Source organism: Oryzias latipes, chromosome 21 (assembly GCF_053564925.1).
Source record: "Oryzias latipes strain Hd-rR chromosome 21, Olatipes_Hd-rR_3.1".
Taxonomy (NCBI): domain Eukaryota; kingdom Metazoa; phylum Chordata; class Actinopteri; order Beloniformes; family Adrianichthyidae; genus Oryzias; species Oryzias latipes.
This window is the reverse complement of record NC_136257.1, coordinates 16,812,699-16,833,712: the sequence shown is the minus strand read 5'-3', so window position 1 is coordinate 16,833,712 and position 21,014 is coordinate 16,812,699. Positions and strand designations below refer to the sequence as shown.

At 50.5% G+C, this 21,014-nt stretch overlaps 1 long non-coding RNA gene across 3 annotated transcripts; it reads right to left on the bottom strand.

The window, feature by feature from the left end:
* Positions 1–403: 403 nt before the first annotated feature.
* Positions 404–20,657, bottom strand: LOC144988744 (uncharacterized). 3 transcript variants are annotated; one of them, XR_013652729.1, is made up of 5 exons: positions 20,520–20,657; positions 18,432–18,612; positions 18,227–18,357; positions 17,967–18,052; positions 404–541 (listed from the first exon to the last, which is right to left on the bottom strand). It is a non-coding gene; the product is annotated as an uncharacterized LOC144988744 (long non-coding RNA). The 3 variants fall into 3 exon arrangements; XR_013652728.1 differs by lacking the exon at positions 404–541 and adding an exon at positions 17,732–17,870; XR_013652727.1 differs by lacking the exon at positions 404–541 and having other exon boundaries at positions 17,892–18,052.
* Between the last annotated feature and the right edge of the window lie 357 nt (positions 20,658–21,014).

Genomic DNA, 21,014 nt, shown 5'->3' with positions numbered 1-21,014 from the left:
AGGTGAAACTCGGCACGAAGTGAGGACTTCTGGACTGAGAGGGATGGGCCGTTCGCGCAAACGGCTGACCTCCAGGTCAGTCTGCTCTGAGAGCCTTGACAAGCGACGGAGACGTTGACTAGGAACATCTGAGCGATTCGCTGGACAAATCTTTTGTATTTTCCATTTTATTGTCTATGAGAGCGTCTCCAAGTCATGCTGTAATAAAAAAAAAATCACCACGCAAAACCAATTCTGGGTGTCTTTGTGGCTTTTTTATTCGTTTTGTTATTGTTTTATTCCACAGCCAGTGAAAACCACACACAATGTTTGCAATAGCTTCTGAACCTATTGCTCGAACACCAACCCTCTCCTCTCGTGACGGAGTTCTGGGCCCTTTTGGTTTCCAGCCTGGGTCAGCCCTAAATGTAAATCCCGAGGCTCTTCCCCTGACTGTTCGAGCGTGGGATTTACTCGTGGGGCAGCGTGCCGTAGTGAGGGGCGGCGGTATTTCCCTCTCAAATGCGTGGCTGGGGACAGCGAGGACTCCGATGGGCAGACTCTGAAACAGAATGAAGAGTGCGGTATCTAACAGCAGCACCGAAAGTGTTTCGCACGACTACCAGTCGCCTTTCTAAGCACCGTTTTTTTTTTTTAAAAAAAAAAGCACAGCTTCTTTTGCTTTTCATTTCTTTTTATCGCTCTCCAAAGCTCGGCGGGGTCTCTGAGCCTGCTCTGAAGCATCTCTGTTCCCCGTTGTATGCCCACAAGAACAAAACAAAAATCTGGGTACTTCTCAGAAGAGTCACACTCCACTGAGCTCTGCGGGCTGCAATTGCTTCAGGTGTGGGGCTGGAAAGCCAACTCTTTCTCCATTTCGCTGAGCTATCCCTGGGTTGAAATAAAAAAGTCATACCAAAACAAACAATTTCTGTGTTCGTTTGGATTTTCTGTCCCGTTTCATTTTTTTTTCTTTTATTTCACACCCATCGCAAACCTCACAGAACATTCAGAATAGCTTTAAATTTGTTGCTTGAAGGCCAACTCTTTCTCTTCGTTCTGCTGAGCTCTGGGCCGTTTCGGTTCACTCCCCGATCTGGCCCCGCATGTAATTCTGGCCGCTCGAGAGAGAAAAAACCTTTCCAAAAACGACCCACACGCCAGGCAGCCCTGCGTTCGGTCAGGAGAGGCAGACTCAGGGGCAGGCTGCAACCTTTGGTCGAGACGAGTCACACGCCACGGAGCTGTGCGTCCTGTCGAGGGGAGCCCGCTCAGAGGCGGGCTGGAGACTTCCTCTCAGACGAGTCACACGCCACAGAGCTCAATGTCAGGGAGGGGCGACTCAGAGGCAGGAGGCAGGCTGGAGAAGTCATACAAAAAACAAACAATTTCTGTTTTCATTCGGATTTTCTGTCCTGTTTGTTTTTTTTAATTTTTTTATTTCACACTCATTGAAAACCTCAAAGAACATTCCCAATAGCTTCAGGCGGAGAGCTCTAAGACCGACATTCTATTCAGTCTGCTGAGCTCTGGGCCATTTCTGTTCCCTCTCCGGGCTGCCTCGGGATGTAATTCTGACAGCCGGATTGAGAAAACCCTTTCCGAACACAAGCGTTCTGACTTTGAAGCAAATTCACGGGAGCTGCAGCGCAGCCCGCAGGCGGACCCTGTCCCCTCCGTCAGCACATGAAGCTTGACGGAAAGGCTCGGTTTGTGAGAAGCAAAAATCACGAGCGGCTCTGTGTGGAGTAAAGACACGGAGGCTCGTGTCAAGGGGGGGCCAACGCAGAGGAAGGCTGGAGCCTTTTGCGTCTGAGGCACACACGCCTGCAGGGGAGGGAATGAGAGGCAGGCTGGATTTGTGCAGGGGAGCGACTGAAGGCAGGCTGGATCGTGCTTTGTCTGAGAGCCGCCCGCAGGCAGGCTCCGTGTGGAGTAAAGACACTGAAGCTCGTGTCAAGGGGGGGCCCAACGCAGAGGAAGGCTGGAGCCTTTTGCGTCTGAGGCACACACGCCTGCAGGGGAGGGAATGAGAGGCAGGCTGGATCGCGCTTTGTCTGAGAGCGGCCCGCAGGCAGACCGTTGAGCTGTGGCCCGTTTCTGTTCCCTCTTCGGGCTGGCTCCGCTTGTATCTCTGACAGCTCGAGTGAGAAAAACTCTTTCTGAATTCAACTCTTTCTGGCCAACACGATGAGCCTTTTGCATCAGAAGGCATCCCCGAGTCTTAACAAAGAAAATCATCATGCAAAAAATAAAAAATAAAACAATTACAATAATTTTTGGGTTCTTTTGGATTTTTTGCTCTGTTTTTTATTTTACATCTAGTGAAAACCTCACACGACATTCACAGTAGCATGAGTTGGAGAGCTCATTTGCAAAAACAATGAGAGATTTAGTGCTAGAAGGCCAACTCTTTCTCCATTCCGCGAGGCTCGTGTCAAGGGGGGGCCCAACGCAGAGGAAGGCTGGAGCCTTTTGCGTCTGAGGCACACACGCCTGCAGGGGAGGGAATGAGAGGCAGGCTGGATTTGTGCAGGGGAGCGACTGAAGGCAGGCTGGATCGTGCTTTGTCTGAGAGCCGCCCGCAGGCAGGCTCCGTGTGGAGTAAAGACACTGAAGCTCGTGTCAAGGGGGGGCCCAACGCAGAGGAAGGCTGGAGCCTTTTGCGTCTGAGGCACACACGCCTGCAGGGGAGGGAATGAGAGGCAGGCTGGATTTGTGCAGGGGAGCGACTGAAGGCAGGCTGGATCGTGCTTTGTCTGAGAGCCGCCCGCAGGCAGGCTCCGTGTGGAGTAAAGACACTGAAGCTCGTGTCAAGGGGGGGCCCAACGCAGAGGAAGGCTGGAGCCTTTTGCGTCTGAGGCACACACGCCTGCAGGGGAGGGAATGAGAGGCAGGCTGGATTTGTGCAGGGGAGCGACTGAAGGCAGGCTGGATCGTGCTTTGTCTGAGAGCCGCCCGCAGGCAGACCGTTGAGCTGTGGCCCGTTTCTGTTCCCTCTTCAGGCTGGCTCCGCTTGTATCTCTGACAGCTCGAGTGAGAAAAACTCTTTCTGAATTCAACTCTTTCTGGCCAACGCGATGAGCCTTTTGCATCAGAAGGCATCCCCGAGTCTCAACAAAGAAAATCATCATGCAAAAAATAAAAAATAAAACAATTACAATAATTTTTGGGTTCTTTTGGATTTTTTGCTCTGTTTTTTATTTTACATCTAGTGAAAACCTCACACGACATTCACAGTAGCATGAGTTGGAGAGCTCATTTGCAAAAACAATGAGAGATTTAGTGCTAGAAGGCCAACTCTTTCTCCATTCCGCTGAGCTTTTGGCTGTCGCGGTTCCCTCCCCAAGCTGGCTCCACATGTAATTCTGAAAGCTCGAGAGGGAAAAAAAAAAAAAAACCTTTCCTCAGGCCGCACCCTCAGAGGCAGGCCGGAGCCTTTCGCGTCTGAGAAACACAGGCAGCCCCCGCCCGCGAGTGAGCCGAGCGAGAGACAGGCTGGATGCCACGAGTCACACGGCAGAGCTGTGTGTCAGGCAGGGTTGGCTGAGCTGCGGACCGTTTCTGTTCCACCCCTGGGTTCGATACCCAGCTTGTGTTGTAATAAAAAAAGTCATCACACAAAATAAATTTTCTGTGTTCTTTTGGGTTTTCTGTCCCGTTTTTACTTCGTTTTCATTTTTATTTCACAGCCAGCAAAAACCTCACAGAACACTCTAGACAGCAACGGGCAAAGAGCTCGGTGGCAAACTTTCTCTTCACTCTGCTGAGCTCCGGGCCCGTTCGGTTCACTCCCAGAGCTGGCCCTGCACTTAATTCTGACCGCTCGAGTGAGAAAACAAATCTTTCCCAACACCAGCCACGCTCCGCAGAAATCCGTGTCAAGCAAGCTGCAGAAGCAGAAGCAGGCTGCGGTCTTTCGAAACAGATGTCACAAGGCACAGGGCTCCGCTTCTGTCGGGAAGTCCCCACTCGCAGGCAGGCTCTCTACGGAGGCTCTCTGCAGAGGCTCAGGGTGCACTCTCAGAGGCAGGCCGGAGCCTTTCGCGTCTGAGAAACACACGCAGCCCCTCCCGGGGGGAAATTCGTTTGGATTTTCTGTTCTGTTTTTTTCTAATTTTTATTTTACAGCCAGTGAAAACCTCACGGAACATTTGCGATAGATTCAGGCGTAGAGCTCTAAGAAGGACATTCTCTTCAGTCTGTTCAGCTCTGGGCCATTTCTGTTCCCTCTCCAGGGTGGCTCAGGATGTAATTCTGACAGCCGGAGTGAGAAAACCCTTTCCGAACACAAGCGTTCTAACTTTGAAGCAACCTCAAGGAAGCCGAGCTGCAGCGCAGCCCGCAGTCAGAGCCTGTCCCCTCTGACAGCACATGAAGCTCGACGGAAAGGCTTGGGGTGTGTGTAGGGAAAAATCCTGAGCGGCTCTGCGTGAAGTAAAGCCACTGAGCGCTGTTTCAAGGGGGGCCGAGGCAGAGGAAGGCTGGAGCCTTTCCTGTCTGAGGCACACACGCAGCCCGCGCCTGCAGGGGAGGAGAATGAGAGGAAGGCTGGACCGCGCAGGGGCAGGCTAGATCGTGCATTGGCTGAGAGCAGCCCGCATGCAGACCCTCTCCCCTCTGACAGCACATGAAGCTCCGTGGAGAGGCTCAGGTTTGGGTGAAGGGAACCGCACGAGCGGCTCTGCGTGGCTCAGGATGTAATTCTGACCGCTCGAGTGAGAAAACCCTTTCAGAACACAATCCACACACCACAGAGCTCTGTGTCGGGGGGCAGGGGGGCATCCTCAGAGACAGGCTGGGGCCTTTCGCGTCTGAAAAACACACGCAGCCTGCGCCTGAGAGTGAGCTGACTGAGAGACAGGCTGGATGCCACGAGTCACACCGCAGCGCTCTGTGTCAGGGAGGGCCGACTTTCTCCATTCCGCTGAGCTCTGACCGTTTCGGTTCCACCCTGGGTTGGATACCCAGGTCATGTTGTAATAAAAAAGTCTTACAAAATAAAAACAATTTCTGTGTTCGTTTGGATTTTCTGTCCTGTTTTTTATTTTTATTTTACAGACAGTGAAAACCTCACGGAATATTCGCGATAGCTTCAGGCGGAGTGCTCAAAGACCAACATTCTCTCCTTTCCGTTGAGCTGTGGTCCGTTTCTGTTCCCTCTCCGGGCTGGCTCCGCTTGTATCTCCAAATGTTCCAAATGTGAAGCAACCCCAAGGGGAGCCCAGCCCCAGAGCAGGCCGATCGCCTCCACTCTGACAGCACATGAAGCTCTATGGGAAGGGTTTGATGTGTGGCTCTGCGAGTCACATCACAGCGCGCTGTGTCAGGGAAGCCGAATCAGAGGCAAACTGAAGCGTGTCGTTGATGAGAGGAGCTCGCAGGCCAATCCTATCCCAGAACGAGCAGCCGTGTGGCAGCTCGGCTACCCTCGCAAACCCACACTGCTCGTTTCCAGGGCGCAGACCAGATCGCGAAGGCTGGCCAGCGCTACGAGCCTTTTGCATCAGAAGACATCCCCGAATCACACAAAAAAAAAACTATAATGTTTGGGTTCTTTTCGATTATTTGTTCTGTTTTTATTTTATTTTACACCCAGTGAAAATCTCACACAACATTCACAGTAGGTTTAGGTGGAGAGCTCATAGGATTCATAAGAGATTTGGTGCTACAAGGCCAACTCATTTTTTTCCCCTTCCGCTGAGCTCTCGGCTGTTGCGGTTCCCTCCCCAAACTGGCTCCACATGTAATTCTGACAGCTCGAGTGGGAAGAAAAAAAAAATCTTTCCGGACTCAAGCATTCTGAATGTGAAGATACCTCCAGAACGCCAAGCCTCAGAGCTTGCAGGCCAATTCTCTCCCCATAAAGCTTAGAATCCCTGCTGACTCTGTTTATCCACTCGAACGAGGACAGAGTTGGCCTGTGGGCGCTGAGAGGCTTTGCGAGCTCAAACCAGCCCTGTTTGTAGGCCTTTCTTTGTGAATCGAACACGTTGGATCGAAATATCCGTACCTTCGCGTAGACCCCTCAAACCCTTTCAACAGTTTTGCTTCTCGAATGTTCACACAGACACACGCGCACACAGACACCTTTGTACGACAGCAGTTCTCAGTTTTATTTTCAGAGGACATACAGGGCGGCACAGAGGACAGACTCGCTGATATCAAAACAGAACAGATTTTCAGTTACTCGAGTGGGAAACGAGGCATCAGGTCGCGCTACCAGACAGCTCGATCCCTTTCACTGGGACGCGTCTGTGTCGCCGTCCCTTCCCTGGCGCTCGGAGCAAAGGGGGCAAAAGGGGACAGTGCAGCCTCTGCAGATGCTCTTTCCGCAGCTCTTGCAGGAGATCAGCGTCTTTGTGTCCTTGGAGCGCGGGCATATCTGACATCGTTTTCTTTTGCCCTCGCTGCGCGCGCTCGTCCCGCCGGCTTCTTGCATGCTGACCATTAGATCGTAGGCCGGCCTTGCGCGAGGAACACGCTTCCTGCGAAGTACGAGCGGTCTGACGAGATCTTTGCCCAGCTGCTCGAGGAAGATTCTCCTTCGGTTGCGGTTCCACGGCATCCAGTCCGGGTGCATTTCCCTCCATATCACGTAAGCGTTGTACGCCGACATGTCGATCATGTTGTGGAACATGGCCAAGGGCCAGCGCTTGGTCATTCTCCTGCAGCTGTACGTGGCCAGCAGTTTGTCCAGGTTGTCCACGCCGCCCTTGGTTTTATTGTAATCCAAGATCATCTCTGGTTTTTTGTCCCTGCGTTCGTGGCATATTTTGACCCTCGAATGCTTCGTGCTAAGGAGCAGGACGTTTTTGTTCTTTTTGGGCACGTAGGAAACGGCCGCGGCACAGTCCGTAAAGGCGAACCTGGAGGAGAGTGCTTCTCGTCCGCGGGCCGATGCGAGCTCCGGAGGCAGTTCGGGTTTGTTGCTTTTGATCGTACCGAGCAGGGTGATGTTCCGTTTCAGGAGCTCGGTGGCGAGCGCGTACGAAGTGAAGAAATTGTCGCACGTGACGTTACGGTGCTCCAGTCCCCGGGTGAGATCCGAAACCACTCGGGACGCAAGGTTTGTCTCTCGAGCACCCGAAGCCAGCTTGCCCATGTACGGTTGGACCCTCCAAGCGTAGCTCGTCCTTGCGTCGCAAGCGACCCATAGTTTGAGGCCGTACTTGGTAGGCTTGCTGGGAATGTACTGTCTGAAAGAACAACGTCCTGCGTAGAGAAAGAAAAACAAAAGGAAGAGTTAAGACAGACGCAAATACGTCAAGGATACCCTGAGAACAGTAAAAAGGGAGGCTGAAACCGCACCTTTGAAAGGAACCATTCGTTCGTCCACAGTCACCTCGGGTCCGATGTCGTAAAGCCTGGGCAGCCGATAGCACCACTCTTCCCACACCTCTCTGACTGCGGCCAATCTGTCCGAAGCGCTCCTAGAGGCTCTCGTGCTTCGATCGTCGAACCTGAGCGTCGCAGAGCGCTGGTAAAAGCTTCTAAGGGACATGGTTGCCCCGAAGATCGGTCGTCCGCACTCGGGCTCCCACAGGCTCACCAACGCTTCGCCTCGAGACCTGTACACCCCGGCCAAGATCAGCAGTCCCACGTAGGCCCTCAGTTCAATCTCGTCCATGGGTTTCGGAGTCTTTAATTCGTGGGCCTTATCGGCGCTATGGCGGTTGGTAGCTATCAAAATCAGTCTTTCTACATTTGGAGTGAAAAACAAAAGAAAAGAAGACAGGATGTCTCGAGCCCCCTCCCTCGCCTCAGTGGTAGGCCCTGAGGCCTGGTGAGGAGGGGACGCCCGGACGCTCGACCGATCACGCTCGTTCGCTGACCACTTTATTTCACCGTTCTTGGAGGAAAATGTATCCGGGTACACGCTCGCGCTCTCTGCGGCTGGTTCTTCCTCTATGTCTTCCTCGGCGTCTTCCTCAACGGCTTCCTCGACGTCTTCCTCGCCCGATGACCTGGGGCCCCGGTGCTGTTCTTCCGTTTCACTTTGAGAACCATCGAGCTCGTCCACGTCCGTTTCACACTCGTACAAATCCCAATCGGAGGGTTCGTCGCCTCTGCCCTGCCCTTCCAATTCATGCTGAGGACCCCCGGGCTCGACCGCTCCATCGTCAGGCATGTGGGCCTCGTCCCGCGGCGGATCGGATCGCCTGTCCTCGAGAGTTTCACGGCCGACCTGACCGCGGCCCCATCTGTCTCCGTCTCCCCCGCCCTGCCCTTCCGAGTCGTGCCGAGGACCCTCGGGCTCGACCGCTGCCGCATCAGGCTCGAGGGCTTCGTCCCGCGGCGGATCGGATCGCCTGTCCTCGAGAGTTTCACGGCCGACCTGACCGCGGCCCCCTCTGTCTCCGTCTCCCCCGCCCTGCCCTTCAGAGTCGTGCCGAGGACCCTCGGGCTCGACCGCTGCCGCATCAGGCTCGAGGGCTTCGTCCCGCGGCGGACCGTGGCCCCCTCCGTCTCCCCCGTCTGAGTCCGAATCCCAGTCGTAGGGTTCGTAGCGGCCCGGCTTCGGGGCCCCGCGCTGCCCTTCCGAGTCGTGCCGAGGACCCACGGGCTCCAACGCTGCCGCATCAGGCTCACGGGCTTTGTCCCCCGGCGGATGGGATCGCCGGCCCGCGCGAGTTTTGCGGCTGACTCGACCGTGACCCCCTCCGTCTCCGTGTCCCCCGTCTGAGTCCGAATCCCAGTCGTAGGGTTCGTAGCGGCCCGGCTTCGGCCCCCCGCGCTGCCCTTGCGAGTCGGGCCGAGGATCCTCTGGCTCGACCGCTCTTGTTCCCCGCTTGTGGGCCAGGGGCCTCGACCTGCTTCTTAGTGTTCTTTTGCGGCCTTTGTTCATCCTTAGCGCCGCCTATGACCTTAATGTACATGGATGAGCAAGCTCGAGTACGCCAATCATCCTTTCGGTTGACACACGACGAACTCCAGTGGTAATTTAGAGATGGCTTCGAGAGTTGAAATCGACATTGTGTGGTGTAAATACAGACGTGCCCGAATGAAATAAAACTCTGAAAACTGCACTGGTGTGTTTGAATTTACTTTTATTGTTTCCATCGTGTTTGTTCACTTATTTTTTTTTTTTCTTCTTCATTTTTTACACAGAAATTGGAATTGAAATGAAATACATCTCGCCCCTGTATCAACTTTCAAGACACAGACTCTGGGTCATCCTCTTATTGTGTTTGTTCGCTCGTTTTTTTCTTCTTCATTTTTTACACAGAAAATGAAATGAAATACATCTCGCCCCTGTATCAACTCTCAAGACACAGACTCTGGGTCTTCCTCTTCTATGAAACGCACGACTCCGTCGTGCACATGAAACCCATAATGGGGACCGATCCGGGGACCCTTCAGGGTCCACAGGTCGCACATGTATTTGAGCGTCCTGCACATGATTTCAAACTTTTTTCCAGTCCAATGCTTTGAGCTCGTAGACTTGGGGACTCCTGTGAGGCTGGCCAACTGTTCGCCCATGGCGCGAAACTCAAGGGACCTTTCGCTCCCTCCGCCATCCTCTCCGTCCCGGGACCACAGCGCGGTCACGAGCTTGGCGCACCAAGAGCTGAACTTCTCTCGGTTGCGTATCGCGCCACTCAGCAACCTTTTGATTCCCAGCCCCACTGGAGTGAAGCTGTAGTCTGTTCCGCAGAGGGCCATGAACAGCAAGTGTTTGGATCGGACGCTCTGGTCCTCCTGCGCTCTGGCTTTGGCTCTCAGGAACAGGTGCCTTCCGGAGCGAGCCAGTCTGAGGTAACGGGCGTGAGTGGACTCCGGAATTGCTCCGTCCGCGTAGGCTTTGGCCGTGCGCTTGAGCCCAGCCGTGATCTTTACCTTGGTCTTCTGGGGGTCGGATCCGATCTCTTGTTCTGCTTCGCCCTCACGGTCGACCTCTGGCTCGCGGGGGCGCTTAGATCCCCGCTCGACCGAGCGTGCTGCGTTACCGAAAAGTTGCGACGAGGGCGCGTTCCCCGCGCCTAAGACTTTCGGGTCATCCGCGCCGCACAGGACCGTGAAGGCGAAGCGTAACGTGTTTGCGCTGCGTGTGCCGGGGGGGTACGTTTTCTGGCTCTCCAGTGCCAGTTCGCTCAGTTTGCTCCTCGCGTCAGACTCGAAGAACGCGCTCAGGAAAGCGACGTAAACCGAGCCTCGAACACCGCCCCGGTACAAGAACTCGTACACTGAGAGTTTGAACGCCTCGCCCCCGTGGCTCTCCAGAAGGCGACCCAGATCGGCATGTCTTTCCGCCGCGCCGTTGGGCAACAGGTGGTGCTCTGCGGAGCCCAGGTCGCACAGTGCGCTCAGCCAGTCGTCTGTGGCACCCGGCGCTCTGTTGGCGGTCCGTCGGACCGCTGGCTCGACAAGGAGCTCGCCGAAGGGCGATTCGTGCATGGCTCTGTCCTCAGTGTAGCTTTTGTTGTCCAACCTCAGTGTCAGGCCGGGCCGTCCGCTCGCAGCGAGCACGGCTATCAGATCTGTGTCCCCTGTGCACACTGTCACTGAGCCCGTCAGGGCGTTGGCCAACTCCACCATCAGCGTGTCGGCCTCCGTTTCTCGACACTCGACGCAAGCCTTTAGCAAGCCCTGGAGCCGCTCGTCTTCCGGGCTCCCGAAAGCTGTCAAGAAAACTCCAGGCGTCCCCTCAGGCCTGTAGGTCTTGCCGTCGCAGAAGCTCAGATCCACGATGGGAAAATGGAGGGTCTCGATTTTGAAGTGGTCTGGCTCCGTGAGTGGACTGGCCCCCTCTCCCCCGCGCTCCTCGCGCTCGTTGTGGAACGAGACCAGGTTGCTGGCGCGCTCGCCGGCGGTCTCGGCCCAGCGCGACTCGCCTACCGCCCCCGTGACTAAGAAAAAGCTGTCTCTCATGCCCACGTCGGCCAACAGTTTCATCGTGCCGTACTCTATCTCGGCCAGGTGAGCCTTACAGAACTTCAAGTGACCAGGGACCGTCCTGTTGGCCCTTTCTTCCCTCACGCTAGGCTTCTGCGCCCCCGGACCGTCTTTTACGAGCACGACGCATCGGCCGTGGGCCCTCTCTCTGACGTACCGGGATGCGAAATAGCTCGCCATCCTCGCGACCGACATCTCCGGTTCGCTCTCCGTGTAATCGCTTTCTCTGACTGTGTGTATGACCATGAGATGGTCTATCAGGATCCAGTCCTGCTGTTCGCTGGGTTTCTCGATGACTTTGAAAGGGGACACGTCTGGGTTGGCCAGCATGCCGTGGAGCGCTTGGTGCCTCAGACCCATGTCAGTTCTAGTTGTCCGTCAGTTTCCATCCAGCGCTCGAACATGCGAGGCTTTTCATTGAGTGTCATGCCTGCGCGGGAGCCGTTTTTGGCTCCGACATGATGCGGACCCAGGACCCCTGGGGGCCCCGCTCGTCTCGGAGGAGGAGGGTATTGGGTGCGGTGGACGGCCTTGCGATCCCTCATCGGGGTAACGTCTCTGACGCACTCTGGCCTTTTCTCGGTTGAACATGACGTTCCTGTAACAGAGGTCCTTTGGGTCGATGCTCGCCCTGCCGCCAGAGCCTGGCTTCGGATAGGCCTGCACTCTCACGTTGACACAGGTCGGCGTGAGGCAGTTGAGCACCTGCGGACAAAGGCAGTTTATCCAGGGGAACTTGGTGCGCAGCGTCTTGGTCACGGAGGGCCTCAGACAGCTCCTTATGGTGACTGTGTTCGTGCCTGGCCTCACGATCACCAGGTAAGCGTTTGAGCGCTCCGCCACGCTCGGGTACGTGAGCGAGAACATCGTCCAGGTCAGCCACAGCTGGGCGTTGTACCGCCACAGGGTAGGGGCATCCAAGACGTCGCTGTTTCGGGTCTTGAGCTCTAGGAGGGCCACGGTGTCGGTCGTTGCATCGTGAGCCAGCAGGTCGACTTCCGTGTAGAAGGTGTTCCGTCCAGGCAGTGGCCCGCAGCCCCGGGTGCAGCCGTTGTGGTACGTGCTGCCGCCTCGGTCGGGCGTGGGCACGCCGGCCACTTTGAGGCCCGCGCAGATCGGCTTGAGGCGCAGGGCCTCGAGCTGGGCGAGCAGGAGGCGAGACACGGGCCCGGTCTCTGAAGCAGCCTTCTTTCCGTTGAACACGTCCTTGCACTGAGCGTCTACTGCGTTTCCTATGCCCCTGGACATGCGGCTCCTGTCCCAGGCGCGCCTGCACGACTCAAAGTTGAGAGAGCCGTATGCCAGCAGGCGTCTCAACTCGCCCTCAAACTTACGGGCTGGGTCATCAGGCGCGTTCAGGATGGCCAAGTGATGAGACAACCAGCCGAGCGGGTTTCGTCGGTCACGGACGAGGTGGCTAAAAAACCTAGCGTATAGGTCCACACATATCATGTTGTGAGATCGGACGCCTCTCCTGCGGCGCGCGATCGAATCCAAGGTCCTCGTGATGCCGCGGACCCTGTACCACCGGTCCTGCGTCACGGCCTTCGCCTGGAGGTCTCTTCTCGACCCTCTGAACTCGATCACGGGCCTCCCGAGCTTCATCGTATTAAATGTCTCGGGGTGGACCAAGACGCTGTGCGGCAGTAACCGTTAAAGGGGGGTAGGTAACCTATGCTGGCTCGGCCCTCTCGTGCGCAGGACGCGACCCCGTCTGCCCACCTCTGCTGGGCGGGATGCAGCGGACCAGGTCCGGCCTCGTCGGAGGCTTCGATTCTTTGATTTCGTCCGGAAAAGAGATGTTGATGGGGAGGAAGTCCAACCCCGTACTGAGCGTTGCCAGGTTCAGGGGAAAGTTGGGGGCCGCCATCGCGGTCATCACCTCTCTCATTGTCGGGTTCCTCGCCTTGCCCAACAACATCCTCTACCTGATAGATAGCAGTCACGCCGTGAGGGGGAGCGCTCGGGACGTCTCCTTCGGCTCCTCTACGGCTCAGGAGAGGAGTAGCTACGATCACGCTTACATACACGGCGGCATAGCTGTGATAACCATGGGCTGTCTGGCGATGGTCGTGAGCGTGGTGCTGAGCTTTTTCGCGGCCAAGAGCAAGCGCAAGATGGACGACGCCGAGGAAGGAACCAGAAGGCTCAACAAAAGCACCCGGACGGTGCTGGCCTGTCTGATCATGATGAATCTGGAGCTGTTCATGGCAGTCGTCTCTGGTTGCATGGAGCTCTTGTACAGGCCGCTGATTCGTGACGAACACAGGATGCACAACGTGGAGTGCGCCATAGCAGTGTTCAACATTCTCATATACGCCATGTACGTGATCACCATGGTGCTCACCTCCACAGTGCTCAAAGAGAGGCAAGGCGACGGGAGAAATACAGACGCCTTCATGTCACACAACGCTCATCGAGACGGTCTTAATGCTGCCAAAACATACGGGGATGGCGACTACTATTCACAGTCCAGCCTGTTCCTGTGAAATGCGCTAGCAGTGAAAGGACTCTGTGCTGGCAGACGCTTTGAGTGTGTGAAATATAGTTTTTTTTTTAGTTTTAAAAATGCTTTTGCTTTTTTTTTACTGTTGCTTGTGCTACAGTAAACTTGCCTGTGAAACTCAATAAAAACAATGACGGGGTTGATGTGTTTTGTTTGTTGTTTTTGTTTCTTTCTTTCAACTATGTTTTCACTCCAGCAAGGCATGAGTCAAGTAAACTTTATTTATAAAGCGCTTTTGTGACAGCAGAGGCTGACCAAAGTGCTTAATGATGAAAGATAAAACAAGACAACGATCCAAAATGAACAACATAATACAAAAGTAATAAAAATCAGTACAATCACCAACTCAAACTAAGTTAAAAGCCAGTGAGAAAAACTGAGTTTTCAACTTGGATTTAAAATCATTCGAAGAATTGGCCTGCCTAACCTGCATGAGCAGTGCATCCCACAAGCTGAGGCCAGCAAAGGAAAATGCCCCATACACTCTGAGTTTCCCCTGTGTCCTTGGCACATCCAGCAGCAGCTGGTCAGCTGATCTAAGAGGAATGCAGCTGTAGCAGCTCAGAGAGACAGGGCAGAGCCAGACTGTTTAAAGATTTAGAAACAAATAAAAGAATTTTAAAATGAACAGTCAGCCAGTGTAGAGAAGTCAGAACTTGAGTAATATGCTCTCTGTTCCACATGCCAGTTAACAAACATACAGCAGCGATCTTTGCCAGTTTGAGACAGGATAAGGACGAGTGAGAGATGGAAAGAGAGTTACACTGATCCAGTCGAATAGAAATAAAGGCGCGGATTACTGTGTCAAAGTGCTTTATTGATAAAAACAATTTGACTTTAACCCTTCCGCTCCCTTAGGTTGGCATGTGCTTTGGGGTCTGCATGACCCCCCTCCAAAAAAATATAACTCCCTCCGCTGTTTTACAGGGCATAAGTGACCCCACGAGGCATTTCTCGGTGGCCAGCACGAAACCCATTCCCTCCGCTGTTTTACAGGGCATAAGTGACCCCACGAGACAATACATTATTTATTTTTTTTTCCCCTCCATCCTCTCCGCTGTTTTACAGGGCATAAGTGACCCCACGAAGCATTTCTCGGATGCCAGCACGAAACCCATTACTCAAACACCGGCAAAGCTACCGAGATTTAGCGGCCTGACTCCTCTTGAGCCTTTCCTTGCCCAAGTGGATTTAGCTGCCTTGCATGATGGATGGAGCAGCAGGGAGACGGCTATCCACCTGGCCCTTGCTCTGGAGGGTCCAGCACTTCAGGTTTTAGTAGACTTGTCTGCAGACGAACATAGTGACCTACAAGCCATTACTGGGGCCCTAAACAGAAGGTTTGGCCAAAGAGTGTCCAGTGAGCAGAGCAGAGAGCAGCTGATCAGACGACAACGACGTAGTGGAGAGAGTCTGGGAGCCTATGCCGCTGACATTCAACTACACATACGACATGGCTACCCTAACTTTCCAAGTTCTGCCAGGGAAGAGCTAAGCCTTCATGCATTTCTGCGGGGTCTGACACCTGAACCTCTGCGCCAACACGTGTGTCTCTCCTTTCCCACCAGCCTGGGGGAGGCGCTGAAAGGAGCTGAACAGGCGGAGGACGTTTTGTGTGCTGGGTCAACTGAGAGATCCCCACTGGTGAGGGCTGCTGACCATGAGTTGGAGGACTCTGCGCAGGACGAGCTCAGTCAAGCTCAAGCTGTTCGAACCCAACGGCGCCGGATGCCGCCCAATTGCTGCCACCGCTGTGGAGAACCAGGACATTTTGCCAGAGACTGTCCAGCACCCAGTCCCAGAGCCAGACCTCAGGCCCTTCAGGGGAAACACCAGCGGGGTGAGGCAGTAAGGGGATCCTCACCCCAAACCACAACCCCCCTTGGAACCATCACTCCAATGGTAGATCACTGTGGCCCAACACATGGATTATATTTGGACTGTTCCATTGGTGGCCAGCCCTGCAGTGCATTGGTGGACACAGGGTCCACCAATGCCAATGCAGGGTCCAGTGACATCAGGCTCTCTCCCAGAGAGTTGGATTCATACTGAGACTGCACTGCTCACAGTGACAGGTGAGCGAACCATCATGCCAGGGAAGAAATTGTTATCGGTGGCAGTTGGGGCTATTAAGTCTAAACATGAGTTTTGGCTGGCTGACATCCAAGATGACTGCATTAGAGGGCTTGACCTCCTTTGTCGCTGGCGGGCATGCGTTAATGTCCCACAATCCTCACAGCAAACCTGCACAAAAACCGCGTCAGAGAATGGTGGAAGCAGACTCAGGGCTGGGCCTGGTCATGGTGACACACCAAAGAGAATACCAGTGCGTGTTCGCCACCAGCCTGTTAACTTACAAGATTTTGAAATTGATGACATTTAAGGGTTGTGAGGACACTTAACCCTCTAAGAGGGGGGGCTGTGTAGTGATCCTGTCGATGTGGCTATCCTGCCCATGGCAGGAATGCAGTATGGGAGTTTTCTGTTTGCTTTGTTGAAACCATGAGTGAGTTGGGTATCTCCAGTAAAGACATTTTCAATGTTGGTCTGTTCTGTTTAGTTCTGAAAAGGCCTAATAAATGGTTAATCTGAGGACATTGGACTCTGTCATTTCATTTGTGCCTCCTAAAACAACAGCTGCCTGGGGTCATGCGGCACGGGTCAGCTCACTTTTCAGCCTGCTAAAACAGTTTAGGTGACAGGCATTAGCACCTTGCTATTTAGCATAGCTGCATTCTGCTCCATCCTGACCTACGTGAGAGAGCAGCCGCCACAGTATGTTTCTTTTTAAAAAATGACAGACACATGCCTAGTATCTTGGCGGTTTATTTCTGAACAAACACATTAAATCTAGACAAATTTGTATCTACTTTTATGCATTATAAATCAGACATGTTTGTCATTATCAGAGCACAGCAGATTCGTAAATAGTCTTCGTAAAATGTTCATATTTATTCATTTATTTTTTATTTTGGAAAATCAGCGTTAAGATAGTAGTTTGCCTCCACACCAGGCGGTGGCGGTAATGCACCATTCTGTTTTCTTCTCGAGCTGCAGGAACCGACAGCGGAAGCTGTGAGGACTGTGTCCGAATTACCGCCCTAACCCCTAACTACTAAAACCCTATATAGTGCGGCACTATATAGTTCTCTATATAGTTCTTTGAATTTTCAAAGCAATTCGGACACCCGTGCTCACTAGTTTTCTCTTTCGGGTGTTTTCAAATGGCGCTTGGCACGGAAACAAAGTGGCGCATTACCGCCACCACCTGGTCTGGAGGGGAACTACTTCTATTTAACGCGGAGAATGACACCCATTTGTCAAATTAAAAATATAATAAATATGAACATTTTATGAAGACTATTGATGCATCTGCTGTGTTCTGATCATGGAAAACGTGGCTGATTTATAAATAATAAAATTACAAACACATTGGTGGTGATTTTATGTATTTGTTGATAAATAAACCCCTATGTTATTACTCCATGGCAATATTTATTTTTGTGCCGCTGAACGATTTACAGGCTCTTGCGAGGAGGCATTTTTTTCTGTAGTTTTCTCTTCTACCTTACTGAAAATAGCTTTATATATGAATCTGTCCGTGTTCCTGGCAATAATTCAACCGTTTTTCATGGGATCAAACCAAAAACGAGCAGATATGCAGCATCACAGGACGGCAAGGAGAAGCAGACGTCTCAGAAGATTTCATCTGGATGCCCCTGACCAGACATAAACCATCTGTAAGTTAAACTTAAAGTTTTTTTATTAGTTCAATTTAAGCATTTGTCACTAATTGTGCTCAAGATTACACAGTCTGCTGGGTAAGAGTTTAAAATTATTTTTCAACACTGGACTATGAACTGTATAGTCTAACTACATGAAACACTTGTGAGTTCAAAGTTTAGTATTTTTTATTCAGAGTCAAACCATATCACTTGTTTTAAACAAAAATACTTTAATTTTTAAATATTTATATAAAAATCCAAAAACCCAGCCAAAAAAAAAAAACACGAGATTTTCCAGCATTAATAAATACGTCATAAACTAAAATGTAAGACATCAGAATAAAATGAAACATTCAAAAAAATCAGATTTAATTTTCTCAATGAAATAATTATTTTTCTATTTTACAAGTTCTTCCACGTCTCTACTGCTTTGCAATGAAACATTCAAAAAAATCAGATTTAATTTTCTCAATGAAATAATTATTTTTCTATTTTACAAGTTCTTCCACGTCTCTACTGCTTTGCAAACATAAAGGTGTCTGTCGTGGCCCTTCACGCTGACGCTCAGTCCGACACAAAACCAGACCGGCAGACCTGCAGGTCGGTTGACCCGCAGGACCATTGAGCATCTGGTGGAGCAGCTTCCGGTTCCTCACACTCTGGGGGGGGGGCACAGGAGACTGAGGTCCTGGTGTTTCTTTTCTGGCTGGCATGTGGCACATCATACAGTGTGGTAGCCAGGGCCTTTGACATGCCACGGTCCACTGTAAGTGACATTGTCCACAGGACGGCAGACCGCATCCTCCAGCTGATAAGCAGGGTCATCCAGCATCCAGTGGGAATGAACTGCCATTAGTCACCTCTGGTTTTTTAGCAGCTTGCTTGGTCTTCCACCTTCCAAAAGGTCGTGGGGAGCATTGATGGCTGCCACTGAAGAATAAAGGCCCTAAAAGAAAATGCAGCTTGTTATTTTAACAGGAAGCTTTTTTATTCCATTCAACTGCAGGCTGTATGTGACTCCAAGCCAAATATAGAGATATTTTTGTTGGGAATCAAGGATCAGTCCACAGTTCACAGGTTCTACGTAAAAGCCCAATTTATGTAAATCAAACAAACCCACCTGAAGGATCCTTTTGGGTGATGGTGGGTATCCCTGCATTGCTCATCCCATCACGCTGCTGACACCCTACAGGGAACCCATGAGGAATGCGGTTCAGGCCCGTTACAACCAGCACCACACCAAGGCACGCTCTGTGGTGGAGAGAGAGCATTTGGCAAATGAGCAGGAGAGCAATATTTCTGGGGGCACTGGAAGTAAAACCAACCTTTGCGATGAAAATCATTGCCTGCAGTTCAGTTCTGCACGATCTGTGCATCAGCGAAGGGGACTGCTGGGAGCCACAGATGTTGAGCCACAGCAGGAACCAGTAGGACGGGTAAAGTGGCGTCCGTCTGCGAGGACAGATCTCTGCTTTCCTTTTAGCTCCAACTGTGACACACATGACTCTAGAAGACCAGGATTATTGTTAAGATGTATAAAATAAATGTTAACATATAAAACGAAAATGTAAATATGTACATTTGATATTTATATGAAAATCCTTTTGAGATTGTTAAAAATGGATCAGATTTAAATAATACATGTAAATAATTCATTTTTGTTCATGCATTTATTAAACAAATTGCAAAAACAACGACGATGTTACATTTTGTCAACAATATTTTAAACTCAGGTAAGCTTAACAGACTCTCCTGTCACTCTTTGTCCCTTCTTGCTCTCTCCTCCTCTCCTCTCCCCTTTTAACAACAACCTTTACCCCAACATGACAACGATTACAGTTTAATGATAAATAAATACAAATCTGATCAAGTGTCTCTCACTCCCATCCGGCACGAGCTTGCCTGATAACAAACAGGCTATCTTTCTCCATCCACAGATGGATCAGATTTTCCTCATCCTCGTCTGTCCCTACATATATAAACACATTTTAAAAATGTGTTAATAACTTATGACTATGGTTAGAACTCACTGCTTTTTGATGTACTATTTTCTTTAAACTTTATTAACAAATATTGCACATACAAAATACCAAAAACAAAACTCCACACTGTGCAAAATACAATATTCACGTTTGCCAGGAGAATGAACAAAAAACAAAAACCATAATAATAACTATGTAAAACTGGTTATGCAAAAATAAAACAAAAATAATAAAGGCATAGGAATTTGTTAAAGTTTCAGGAGAGACCAAGCTTCAACTGTTCTGACAGCTTTTTTGTTAGTGGAGGATTTTATACTGTTCACATACAACACCATTTCTTTCTGAAAAACATAAAACACTGGTTTCTTGTTGGAATATTTACACTTATGTATAAAGTGTTTAGCCATAATTATGAGTAAATTAACTACATATAATTTATCTGCATTAAGTTTTTCTTGTGTAAAATATCCAAAAATAATATGCTCATAAAATAATCTATAATCTACACATAGATGAGTTCTTATAAAATGTATCAAATCTTTCCAAAATAGTTGAGTAAAGGAGCAATACCAAAAAAGATGAGGCACAGTTTCTGGTGAGGAATGACAGAATGAACAGTTTATGTCCAGATCTTTTTTGAATTTGGTAAAGAAGTGTTTCACTGGATAAAATTTATGAAGAATTTTGAAAGAAATTTCTCTGATTTTGTTGGTGATGAAATACTTTTGGGGCAGGGTCCAAACCTTTTCCCACTGAATTCTAAATCCAAAGCTGTTCCAGTATGAGATAACATACGGTTTTGTGGCAATCTCATTTTGAAACAGAAAACGGATAATTCGATTATTCCTGCTAGTTGAAAAACAAATCTTTCCACACCACAAATCTGTTAATTTGGGAGGAGAACATGGAGTATTTGAAGGAGTACTGCTACACAGAAGTCTAACACCACCTGGGATGGCCCCAGTAACCAATGCAAACTCTGCAGGTGAAACATGCAGACCATAGGTGGACAGAAACTCATCGTATGACATCAGGTTACCATGTGGATTAATCAGCTGTGTTACAAGAGAAATGTTCTTTTCAAACCAATTTTCAAGTAAAATACTCTTGTTTTTGTGTAGAATATCTGCGTTATTCCAAATATAGTAGCGACGAGGAGAAAAATTATGTTTGTAGATCAAAGTCCATGTTAATAAAACCTGCTTATGAAAATTAGACTGTTTTAAGGGAATTTTCTCTATTTTTTGATGTACTATCAACAGCGTTTGTTTTTAGCCTTCAATGCTAATTCGCGCTAGCGTTAGCTTTAGCATTACCGAAATTGATGAGCTTCAAAACAATGTAGATAAATATTAACATATTAAACAAGTCACCTTACGTATTTACAAATATATTTTACAACATATACAAGATACTTTTAAATATACTTACATTTTTAAGTCCTCTTTCTAGCGCAACCGTCTGCCATCTTCGAATAATTCAAACAGTACGGTTTTAATAGACCTTTTTCACACTTCCGCATTTTTCGACCGGAAATACGTCAATGACAACTTCCTGTTAGCACAGCAGCACATATGAAGAATGGCAGAGTCGAAGAGTTGAAGTTTCTGTTGTGTTCCAGGCTGTTCGTCTTCCAACCAAAAACAGCCCGGCCTTTCATTTCATTATTTTCCTGTGGATCCAAACCTGAAACCCGAATGGATACAGGCGATCCGAAGAGAGGAAGGGCATAGTTTTAATGTAAACACAGTTAGCATCGTCTGATGCCGGCACTTCGCTCCGGATTGTGATGCGGCTGCGTCGTTCGTCGCCTGAAGAGTGGACCGCGGTCAAGTGAGCCGACATCTGTGGAAGTGCGGTCTCGCTAGCCGTCACCGACTTTTTGCATGCGCGTTTACATCATAGTTTACGGTACACACGGCCAGC